We start from the raw sequence: 12369 nt of genomic DNA, 5'->3' as shown, positions 1-12369 counted from the left end.
ATATGACAGTGCCACATATGTTTGATGCTGTCATTGATATATTGCGATGACCTATGGTTTTAAGCAATCAACCAATAAAGTAAAGTAAAGATATATTATCAAAGTTATGGCCTTAACGAGTTAGGACAGAGTTGACCAGTACTGTACAGTGCAGTGAATAGACTGATGGACTAGGACTCAGAATATGTGTATTGATTCCTCCCTCAGCCATGAAAACTCACTGTGCATGTCTGTCTGTCCCTCCTTAAATATCCTACTTGCCTAGAAAATTCTGTTAGGGTTGCTATAAATCAGTTCTGAACTGATGGCTTATATCAACAACATATAGTTAAGGTGACTATAAGTATGTCCAGCTTTAGGGTGGATGGGTCTCTGTTCGAAAGTCTATCCAGTCTTAATGTAGCTGAAATATTAATTGCTATAAGAAGGGACAGCAGGAACCTTTATTTTGCTCATCAACCATTAGCAATTATATCTAAATCTACATCCATACCTATAAATCAACTTGTGCAGATTTTATGCACCGTCTTTTTTTTTTTACCTTTTCCCTGGAACCCCCCTTTTTAATGTTCTGTTTTGTATTTGTTCTTCTTTCACAATCTGAAAGTGCCAGCCTCGAACGCTCCTGTAGAACTTGGCATTTTACAACCAACAAGTTTTCTAGTTATCATGACTGCATTTTTTTAAACTTGCTTTATGTTATATCATAATTGCCTTCCAAAAATAATCACAACACTAATCTAACTGAAGCATCCCCATCCTAAGGAAATAAGAAAACCATGAACAATAAGAGAACTGGAAACTCACTATATATGGGCATTTGTTTGTTTATTCCTGGTTATCGCCTAAATGCCATGAAGCTTGCTTGAATGCTTGAGGCAAACAGCAGTGATTGTCTAGTTCATATGGATACCATAAGGCTTGGCTTGCTCAACAGGTGGGAAGCTCTTCAGAAGCTGTGGTGTTTCTTCCTCTTCCACATTTCTTGAGAGAATGGAGTTCAGTAGCCAGCACAAGATCTATCTTTGGCTTGGGGGGGGGGGAAATTTCCCTCCTTTTGGATATAACTGAGGAGGGATGTCAGAATTGAAGAATGTCAACCAAAAGCAGTCTACCTCCAAAGCTGGTAAGAGTAAGCCAGAAGGATAGCAGATGCAAACTGCTAGATGTAAAAAGGAGGAAAGACTGTAGGGGCCTTGCACAGCTTAGAAAATCTGCAAAATATTAGAAGTTGCAAATTGACTCTTAAGGTGCAACTCTCCATACATCTGCCTGGGAATAAGTCCTATTGAACTTAATGGAGATTACTTCTCATTAAGTGTCTACGGGATTCTATTATTAGGTTGCAGTCCTATGTTTCAAGGAACAGCATTACTTCTAATATACATTACTTTCAGGGACAATAAGAGCATAAAAAATAATACAGCAATGGAGGGTTCTATTACTTTTCTGTGACTATAAAGTGGTCTATAAAGGTATCACCTGTTTTTGCATTTGCACCATCTCATGGCACTTTTTCTCCTTGTGGCAAGCTAAGATTAATTTTGTTAGGCTTTTGAAAAAAAGTTATGCCATTTTCTTTTCCTTTTTTTAAGTCAAAAATTAATAGAAAGGCAACAGATAACACAACGAGTAGCATAATTACGTACTTTATTCATATTGCGGTAATAGTAATGAGCTACATTGGTAGTTAAATCAGGAAGCTTATTTTTCCTTCCTGGCGGTGGTTTTGATATTTGATGCAAGTCTGACAACACCGTAACTCTTCCTTTAGATCCTCATAATGTGGTGACTTGCTTTAAGTTCTGGTGACCAGTTTTAATCGGGATTCCAAGTATGGAAAAACTTTTTGCTGTCATCTTCCTCTTTGGAGCTATTTCAAAGGATATTCTCAAATACAGGATCTGGGATTTTAAAAACAGATTGCAGATCTTGACTAAATATCAAGAAAACTCTTAACTTTGGGATACAGATGGACAACAGAAAATGTATACAGGACTTGAGGAAAATACGTGATACTCAGAGCTCATCCACATAGTAGTATTGTCTCTGATTACTTTTAGGTTCTTCTAAGTAGTTATGATATTTTTGTTACAGATTTGAATAGACCAATCCAGTACTTGCATCCACACACTGGGAGAATATCTGTTGCTGGATTTACTGGGATGCACTGAGTAACTTCAATCCAGGTTGTCCACACATGAGAATTTTTATTACCCAAGATTTCATTTCCAACAGATCATGATCCCCCCTTTTTTATTTTCTGTGCCATCTCCCTGTTCCACTTCAATCCCTCCCCCCTTTGCTCTTCGTTTTTCTTGTTCATGGGACACAGAGGTATGGAGATTGGCCAGCAGAAAAATACATGTACATTAAATGACAGTCACCCACAAAGTATATGGATCAGCCCAGGGCAACACAATACTAGGATCCACACGAGCAGATCCTGCACTGGAGATAACTGGAGCAAAACATACACCGCCATCTGGCAGTGAGGTTAAAACCCTTGAGCAACCAAGTTTTTGTGTCCTGCGTTGACTCTGTTGCCACTAGTTTCAGTCCTGTGTTGTGTGGAAACTGTGGTGCAGTACTGGTATCATGGGTGCACAGAAAGTTGAATTAATGTTCAACATGGATGGATTCTAAAAGGACTAAGATGAAGCTATGCCTGTGTAATGGATCTGAAGCTAACAGGTGACTTTCCTGCAAAGACTAAACTTACTTGGTGAGTCAATTTGTGTATTACTCATTAATTTAAGGGACGTGGTGGCGCAGAAGCCTGTGCTGCAGGGTCAGAAGACCAGCAGTCATAAGACCGAATCCACGCGACGGAGTGAGCGCCCGTCGCTTGTCCCAGCTCCTCGCCAACCTAGCAGTTTGAAAGCATGCAAATGCGAGTAGATAAATAGGGACCACCTTGGTGGGAAGGTAACAGCGTTCCGTGACTAAGTTGCACTGGCCATGTGACCACAGTAGATTGTCTTCAGACAAAACGCTGGCTCTATGGCTTGGAAACGGGGATGAGCACCGCCCCCTAGAGTTGAACACATGACTGGACAAAAATTATCAAGGGGAACCTTTACCTTTACCTTTATCATTAATTTAATGAGTAATACACAATCTATAAAGAGAATGAATCTGGAACTCACATGTAGAAACTGTAAATGTAACATATCAAGTACAGTGGTGCCTCGCACAACGGGCGCCTCGTAGAGCGATGAATTCGCTCTACGAGGCCGGTTTTGCGATCGCAAATGCGATCGCAAAATGGTGCCTCAATAGGGAAAAATCGCAGAGCGAAGGGCGGTAAGCGGTTCGCTTACCGACCTTCGTTTTGCGACCCGCCGATCAGCTGTTCGGCGGCTACAAAATGGCCGCTGGAAGCCGCAAAATGGCCGCGTGCAGCGTTTTCGCGCCCTCGTTAAGCGAGGGGAGGGCACGAAAATGGCTGCCGGCCATAGAGGAACATCGCTGATCGGTGAGTACAGCAGCCGATTGGAACACATTAAACACTGTTTAATGTGTTCCAATGGGCTTTTCTGCCCCGCTCAGCGATGTTTTCACACAGTGAGGGTTAATCCGGAACGGATTAACCTCGCTGTGCGAGGCACCACTGTACTTTAAACCAAGCTAAAATGAAATAACACAGCATTAGTCAGATAAAGGAAAGCCATTTCTTAAAAATGTAAGCTGGAAGATATACCGTAGTTTCAAAGCCTACCTAAAAATAGGCATTAAATATGCCAGCTCCATCTCTCCTGGAAACAACCTTTTATGGGCCAGTGAAGAGAGGAAAAGATGTTAAAAGCAAATATTGAGAAGTTTTGCCCTTTTTTGCCCTTCACTTTCTTGCATAGGCTCAAGGATAATGATAGAGGATTTTGTGAGCATCCACCTCTCAGTGGCAGGCAGCAGTTGCCACAAAAAAATGGGAGTGAGGGCATGTTCCCCTCCCTCTCAGTATGAATGTAAATTTAGAAATAATTACTGAAAAGTAAACATGAATACATTTTACCAAACCTTTGCTCATGGAGAGTTTCCTGCTACCTGTGGGCACAGGAAAATCTGGTTCGTTCTGATATACAACAGGCTCACAGACAAACAGCTGTCATGCTTTACTTCTCGGTCTGCCAGGAATGTGAATTAGATCTGTAGCAGTTACATAGAATTATTGTGCTGCAGCACAAAAAGAGATGGAAAGAGGAGCAATTGGTGGAGATGTGAGAGACACCAAGTCTGCTGTTTTATTTTTAGGGCTGCAGCATGTAATAATAATAAAAATAGATGTAAATCAATGAAGTGCTACAAAAATAAAACAGCAGAAGAATCAACTTAAAGAAACCTTCTCAAATTCAGTGGAACTGGAACCAAAAAAGCCTAGTTAGCAGTGTATGACATCCTGAAAAGCCCAAGCTGTTTGAAAACTCTTTGCCCTGATGTCAAAAGGACAAATTCCTTCTCACACTCTCAGTATCTCTCCAGGAGATGCTCTCCATCTTGGCTTTTTCCCAGAAATGCTGCAGGTTGCCTCCCTCTGTCTTAGTCAGACTAAATTAGGATTGTTTTCTGTCTCAATTAATATTCTTTAATGCTAGCTTTTCCAACACCCCTAAAATTAGAGGTCTAGATGTGATTATTTCCAAGGGTGAAGCATGTTCCATTAACCATTTCAGTATTTCAGAGAGGTGAATTCATTACCTAACCTTGCTCTAAGCTCACATGGAAAATAGCCTCAGATTGTTAACACAAACTCTTGGCCACTGAGTGCGAGATAAGGAGGTCTTTAAGATTCCCTCCTTAGAGTGGGATAAGAAACCACCAGCACTTTGAATTGTGCTCTGAAATGAACCGGCAGCTGGTATAACTCCAAAACCTGGTGAGGCATGATAGAAACAGCTTGCCTAGGTTAATAAATAGCAGCTCTCATCATCAGACATTTGGTAGAACCCAAATTTCTGAATAATCTTCAAAAGCAGCCATGTTTAGTGTGTTGTAGTAGTCAAATCTGCATCTCCCTTTTGTTTCCAAAACGATTCAGCCTTCCTCAATTTTTCAGAAAGGAAAATTTCTTCTTCCATTAATTTCTGGCCCAGCATTTGTATGCCAGGCACATAGTGGCAATCGCCTGTGTTCTAAAAATACGACTGATTATCAGACTTTCATGAATTAGGAAGGCACAGGGGATAAATTCTTTCTTGCAATAATTTATTTTTAAAATAAAAGAATACAGGCCAATAAATGGCAAGCTCTCACAGCAATTAGATTCCATTTATCTTGAGCTTTGACGGGCAATAGCCTGTCTGTGAGACATCAGACGTGGTCCCAACTAGCAATGGACCAATTAATCAATTGGACTGCTCCTAAAAGAGCTACGACAACTATTCCTCATTTAGAGACTTGATTAATGGAGTATTAAATACTCAGCCATCACTAAATGTTCTTCATGGCTAGACTGACTGGCAGCTTTCATGTTTTATCACCAATGACACAGAGCCAATGGGCTGCATTCAGTGCAACAATGGCAGAAAGAGGTGTAGCAATCTTCTTCTCATATCTGCATGTTCTTGCTAGCAGTTTGCACTGGAACTACCAGAACAACTAACATCATCAAGATCAGGCAAAACCAAAAGAAAAACAAAGACGCCAAAAAAGTTGTGGCAACTTAAAGACTAACTCTTATATTTTAATGTGAGATTGCGTTGACAAGTCCACTTCCTCTTGTTCCATGAAACTCCCTAGATGTCAAGCTGGATGAACGTATTGACAAAGCAGCTACCATGTTCTCTAGACTCACAAAGAGAGTATGGCTCTATAAGAAGCTGACAACATATACCAAGATCCAGGTCTATAGAGCCTGTGTCCTGAGCACACTCCGGTACTGCATTGAGTCTTGGACCCTTTGTGCATGGCAGGAGAGGAAGTTGAACATGTTCCATATGCGTTGTCTCCAACACATTTTTGGTATCTCCTGGGAGGACAAAGTTTAAAATAGAGTAGTCCTAGAACGAGCTGGAATTTTTTAGCAAGTATACATTACTGAAACAGTTACATCTATGTTGGCTCAGGCATGTTGTGAGAACAGCTGACGGTCAGATTCCAAAAGATCTCAGCTGCGATACAAGGATATCTGCAAGCGTGATCTGGAGGCCTTAGGAATGGAACTCAACAGATGGGAAACTTTGACGTCTGCCTGGAGGCAGGCGGTGCAGCATGGTCTCTCCCAATTTGAAGAGACACTTGTCCAGCAGGCTGAGGCAATGAGGAAGTCCTGAACCCAGCAAAATCAGGGAGCTAGATAGGGTACAGATTGTATTTGTCTTCAGTGTGGAAGGGATTGTCACTCTCAAATTGGCCTTCTCAGCCACACTTGACATTATTCCAAGACCTCTATTCAGAGCACATTACCATAGTCTTTTGAGACTGAAGGATGCCTAGAGATAGATTGAACAGACAGGAAAATAAAATCCCCCTTTGTTTGACACCTTTGCCTATTGGAAACCATTTTGTTTCTCCGTATTTTGTTTTAACAGTAGCTTCATCTCTGTATTTCTCACTCTACATATGGTAGAAGTCTAAGCTACATATTTTTGAGCATCAGTTTGCTCACATGGGTAATTAATGCAATGGTTCTATTGTTACTGAAATGTTTGATGCCTCCCCTTTCAGATTGGGAAGTATATTGAACATTTCCCATTTTTTGGCCATTTTTTCATTTTCCATTTTGGGCAACATACTCTTGTTAGGGCTGTATTAGAGCCCTTCTCTGAAGCCTGAAATAGCTCTATTGGTATCCCGTTTATTCTTGGTGATTTATTTTTTCCAATTGCTTTGAAAGCAGTTTCAATTTACTTCCCGAAATTCTTCATTAAAAGATTCTTCTCAGAAGAGACCTGTCATGCTTTCACCTTTTCTATACATAAGAACATCAAAACCCTGCTGGATCATGCCAAGGGCCCATCTAGTCCAGCTTCCTGTATCTCACAGTGGCCCTACTAGATGCCTCTGGGAGCACACGAGACAACTAGATAGCTCTCTACAGCTTCACTCCAATTATTGATATTAACAGTTGATGTTCTCTCTGACAGTGTGTTCCTACCTTTGTTCCTGCAGAGAATACAGCCCTTCTATTTCCTGCTACCAATTATACAGTCTAACTGATTTCCATATTGACTTGTAAAAATATTTCTGGGCTTCAATTATTCACTCTCCTGATTCACTTCTGATTCATAGGCCACATTGTCCTCTGATGTTTGTTTCTGCTTCATTTTCTACTTTTAAGAAAGAAAACTTTACTACTACTACTCCCCTGTTTCCCTAAAAATAAGACCTAACCTGAAAATAAGTATGATTTTTCGGGATGCTCATAATATAAGCCCTACCCCAAAAATAAGCCCTAGTTAAATGAAACCCCGCCCTCCACCACTGTGCAGCATTGTGCAGCAACCAGAAGACGATGACATGACTGTAAAATAAAACATCCCCTGAAATAAGCCTAATGTGTTTTTTGGAGCAAAAGTTAATATAAGACCCTGTCTTATTTTCAGGAAAACATGGTACACTATTTCTAGAAGGTGTAGCCCATGTTTCAGTCGAACAAGGGGCATTCCAAAGCAGCTAGCCGAAACAACAATAAGCAACACAATGAAGCACCATATTAAAATGCATAACCCCCAAGCCAATATTTTAATGACATCAGAATTTTTTTAAAAAATTATAACAGCTGCTGCAAGAATTAGCTCCAAATCTCTAGTAATCAGAACTGATTTACATAAATTAAATGAAGTGCATTCTCGAATGTCTGCCACTTAATGCAGAACTTTACACTGTATTATGCTAATATGTTCTGACTCACTACACATATATCAAGTTACAGTTGACCTTGCACCTTGCAGTAAGACAAAAATACTGCAAGTCAAAACTTGTCCACCAAATAATTAATTTTCACCAAATGGCTTGTTAATTATGTTGGTGTTGAAGGAGAATATGGCTTCTGTACTCAGGGTTACAGGGGGAAGATATTACTGCAATGTAATTACTATAATGAAATTTTGCAACACTTCTGTGGCATTTCAAGTTTACCTAATAAAGGTACTGCCTGCTTGTGGATGTTGTTCTTATTTCTTTCTTACAGGCCAACATAACTACCTCTGTTTATATGTGTAAGGTGACATAACTTAATGAGGAACTGTAACTTTCCATCTAGGCTGATAGGAGGACAATTTGCTCCCCTTCACATTAAGCACTTGCAACAGAGGATGAGATGGTTGGACAGTGTCATCGAAGCTACCAACATGAAATTGACCCAATTCTGGGAGGCAGTGGAAGACAGGAGGGCCTGGCGTGCTCTGGTCCATGGGGTCATGAAGAGTCGGACACGACTAAACGACTAAATAACAACATAAATCTGTATTTAGCTGAACATGTATGTTTGCTTAGATGTGCTCAAACATAGAGCCTAAAATACTGTATATTTCTTAATAGGTATTGAATATATATAAGATAGAATCCAACTTTACTGCAGTAACTGCATGTAAAATAAGAGAGGAAATTATTGAAGAATGTAGACCAGATTATTGTAAAGATGCTGTGTGCAGTTGTATAACCCAAGTATATACAAAATGTTTGTGTCGTCAACTCAGCTCCAACTTATTGTGATCTCTCCATGGTCTTCTACATATAAAATACTGTAGTCAGAATAGATTTACTAGTCCCTCCTTATGGAGATACTCTGGGATTGTGTTGCTTTCCCAAACTCACCCTAGTACCTGAGCCTGTACTTCAAGCCACATATACACTTTGCCTGACCCCCTCTATGAGGACCATGAGGACTCAAACATCTGATGCCAGACACTTGAATCTCCTGAACTATACCCACCCCAATATACATAAAGATCCCAATTCATCTATGCTTTTCATTCCAGTGCAGTGGAATATAATTTTTCGGGGTGCTCGTAATATAAGCCCTACCTCCAAAATAAGCCCCAGTTAAGTGAAACCCCGCCCTCCACCATTGTGCAGCAACCATGACTGTATTTGAATCAATGTAGATTGTTGTACATGAAAAAAATAAAACATCCTCTGAAAAATAAGCCCTAAAGCGTTTTTTGGAGCAAAAATTAATATGAGACCCTGTTTTATTTTCAGGGAAACACGGTAGCAGTTTGATACATCTCTCACTGGCTTGGCTCCATCCTATGGGATCCTAGGTTTTGTCGTTGGTGAAGGGGTCAGCATCCTCTGCCAGAGGGCACTAGTGCAGTCCTTGGAACTTATGGCACTAAAGGTCTCTAGCCAAGGACGCCAAGTAGCAGACTGAACTACAACTCCCAGAGTTCCACAGGATTAAGCCATGACAGTTACAGAAGTTTTCAATGGCTGAAATCCTGTATTGCAGACATACTCATTTTTTCTGGTGAATTTTTGGTTATTACTCCACCAGAAAGAATTCAATTCTTAGAAATGCAAAGCGGCAGCCAGTGGCTGGGATGGGAAAGTCATCTGAGCTGGTGTCAAGCGAAGAGAAGTCTACACCACACAGTTCTAGCAAATTGATTCCAACACCTGTCAGGGTTCCTTCCTGGGATTTGTAGCACAATGAGGTACTCTAGGCTTTTTCACAGTATTTTTACTGTGGAATGTTTTCAAAGCTTTTTGAAACACATCAAAGAGGAGACAAGATGAATTTTAGGTGATTCGTTCCAGAGGCAGAATTCCAGAATCTACTAACGTTCATTAAGTCCCGCACATCATAGACTTAGGTCCGGATAGCTAAATTTGCCATTTTTCTTCTTCATACCTGCTGGAACACAACCCACGGAGAGCCTTGCACAAAGGCACGGGTCCACCAGGTGATGGCAGCATGCAGGGTCCCTATCCTGCACCAACAACTCCAGCTGCCCCTTGGCCTAAGCCCACCCTTGCAGGTGCTGGATAAAGGCTTCAAGCTGCAGCACCTCCACATAACAGCTTTGCATCAGCCCTTGCGCAGCTCGACATTTGCCTTGCACAAATGTAATCCTATGCACATTAAGCTGGGGTTAGCTCCTACTGAAAATAATGGAACTTGCTCCTTATCCAGGTGTAGGCAATTTGTGGGCCTTCAAGTATGGTTGTACTGTAACTTCCCACAGCCCATAGCTACAGGGGAGACAGGTTTGCAGTTAAACAACATCTGGAAAGCTAGAATTTGCTCATTCCTTCTCCATTTTAAATACACACTCTATAAAGTAGGTTGGCCTGGAAAGTGGTGGTAGACACAACGTTATCTGCTCAGGAATGAGTAAACTTCACTAGTTGACCTCAGAATGCAAAATGTTTTGGACCAATCTTACATGTTTGTGTGTCCTATCCTATTGACAAATCCGACTTGGTTATTTTTTCTAACTTGTTTGTGTTTGTAAAAGTGTCCATTTGTGTTACTCAGTACCTGTATACTGCATGTTGTGCAAAGTAAAGCCTGTGTTTGTTAGCCCAGAGCCCACTGTAACCCTGATCCAGACTTGGCTATTTGTGGTTCATAAATACAAAATGCAAATGGCAGGGGCTGTTAATTGTTAATTCTTGTGGGCTGTTTTTTCTTTAATTCATTACTTCATTGCAGGATTAATCCCTTTTATGCTTACTTCTATTTCCTTTACTTGCCAACTTTTAAGAGATTCTTTTGAAAGGGAAAGAGGAAAATGGGAAGACAGGAAGGCTGCTCTTCCTGGAGGCTTAACTCTAATTTTTATTCTAATAAACACAAGACAGATGCACTGTGTTATAGTGCCATGCACAGTGCATGCGAATGAGAGTAATACACCACTCTGCAGCTCGCCTGCCCCCTGAGATGTCCCTGAGGATACCTTGCAACACGGTGTGAGGACTGATTTTATGGTCCGTATTTTTTGAAACATTATTATCCCTCCTGATTTGGCTTGTAGATGATTCTTCCAGAGTCTCCATGCTCAGCAGTAACCAATGCATTTGGGAGAATGGCCCGTAATCCTTGAAAGTTCATACTAAAATAAACCTGTCAAACCTTAAAGGAGATACAAAACTTCTGTTTGTGTGATACTACAGATGCAGTTTGGGGATTGTGAGAAGCAGCAATAAGGAGTAGATCTGAATAAACTATTAATGGCATAAGAGAGTCCAAGATCTCAAGCATGCAGTCTTGAATAACTGCATAAGAACATACAGGGAAACCAGCCCCAAAGCTAACTGATTCAACTTTACTGCTTAGAATATAAATATACTTTACTGCATATATATAAAGAACATTATTTGAAATGTTCTTTATATATATGCAGTTTGGGGATTGTGAGCAGCAGCAATAAGGAATAGATTTGAATAAACAATTAATGGCATAAAAGAGTCTCCAACATATATACTGTATATATATATGAATGGGCAAACTGACCCGACCATGCGTCCATCTGCATAACATGACACGGTGGTTATTTCATCCCTCGAAATAACGGGTTAAGGAGCAAGGGCCCTCTGTAAGTACAGCTGTAGGTGTGTATATTTATGCAGGGTCGCAGACTTTAAGGAAGTTACTTTGTGGGATTACCAACCGCAAAATCCCACAAACAGAAGCAGCTGCGGTCATTCTGTCACTCTGCAACGAACTGGATCCTGCACTAAGAGCAGGCTTTGGGCAAGAAAGGCTGTAACTCCATTCCTCGGCCTTTTAAGATGCTACAACACGTTCAGTTTTAGCGCCACCACGTTAAAGCAGAGACTCCTCCAGAAGGGGCAAATTTTACCTTTCCAATGATCGGGAAAGCTTTTACTCTTGCAAGCAAGAAAAATCCGTTGCAATATCTGGCGAAGGAACTCACCCCTCCGGAGGTTTTTGGTGGTCACGGGGGAAGAGTTTCCTCGGCCCCGGATGGCCAGGAGCAGATTTGCGCGCCGCGGGCAAGGGCGCCCCGGCGAGCGTGGGCAGGGCAAGGGATACGCAAAGCCCCCGCTGGGTCCTCCTGGCAAGCTTGGCAGGGAAAGCCCCCCAATGGAGCGCCGGGGGGGGGAGAGAAGAGTGAGAGCAGAGGAGAGGATCCCGCTAATACAAACTGGAGACTTTTGATCTCGATTTTGCTTGGAAAGCCAGAACAACCGTGTTTTCAAAGCGCCAGCCTGGCAGGCCTAAGCTTCCTCCTGAGCGCAGCAAGGGAGAAAAAAAAAGGGGAACATCGAGCGAGAAGGGAGCCAGATTCTCAATCGCCAACCAAAAGGGAGAGAGAGAAAGAAAGAGATCTCTAGGGTGATCCCCAGTTGCCACGGGCGCTGCCCGCCGCCGCATGCGGTGGAGCGAGCGATCCGCCCGCCGGCCAGCAGCCGCCACTTCCAACTGGCCGATCCTAACAGTCGCGGGCGGCGCGCCGG

General features: G+C 41.7%; 1 long non-coding RNA gene across 1 annotated transcript; it reads right to left on the bottom strand.

Annotated features, from left to right (window-relative positions):
- Positions 1 to 1633: 1633 nt before the first annotated feature.
- LOC140705603 (uncharacterized) lies at positions 1634 to 12347 on the bottom strand. Its single transcript, XR_012085019.2, has 2 exons — positions 11826 to 12347; positions 1634 to 1904 (listed from the first exon to the last, which is right to left on the bottom strand). It is a non-coding gene; the product is annotated as an uncharacterized LOC140705603 (long non-coding RNA).
- Positions 12348 to 12369: the final 22 nt, after the last annotated feature.

The sequence above is a fragment of the Pogona vitticeps genome, chromosome 3 (genome assembly GCF_051106095.1).
Source record: "Pogona vitticeps strain Pit_001003342236 chromosome 3, PviZW2.1, whole genome shotgun sequence".
In the NCBI taxonomy this organism is placed as follows: Eukaryota; Metazoa; Chordata; class Lepidosauria; order Squamata; family Agamidae; genus Pogona; species Pogona vitticeps.
The sequence above is the reverse complement of the archived record's forward strand: the minus strand, read 5'-3'. Positions and strand labels throughout refer to the sequence as shown.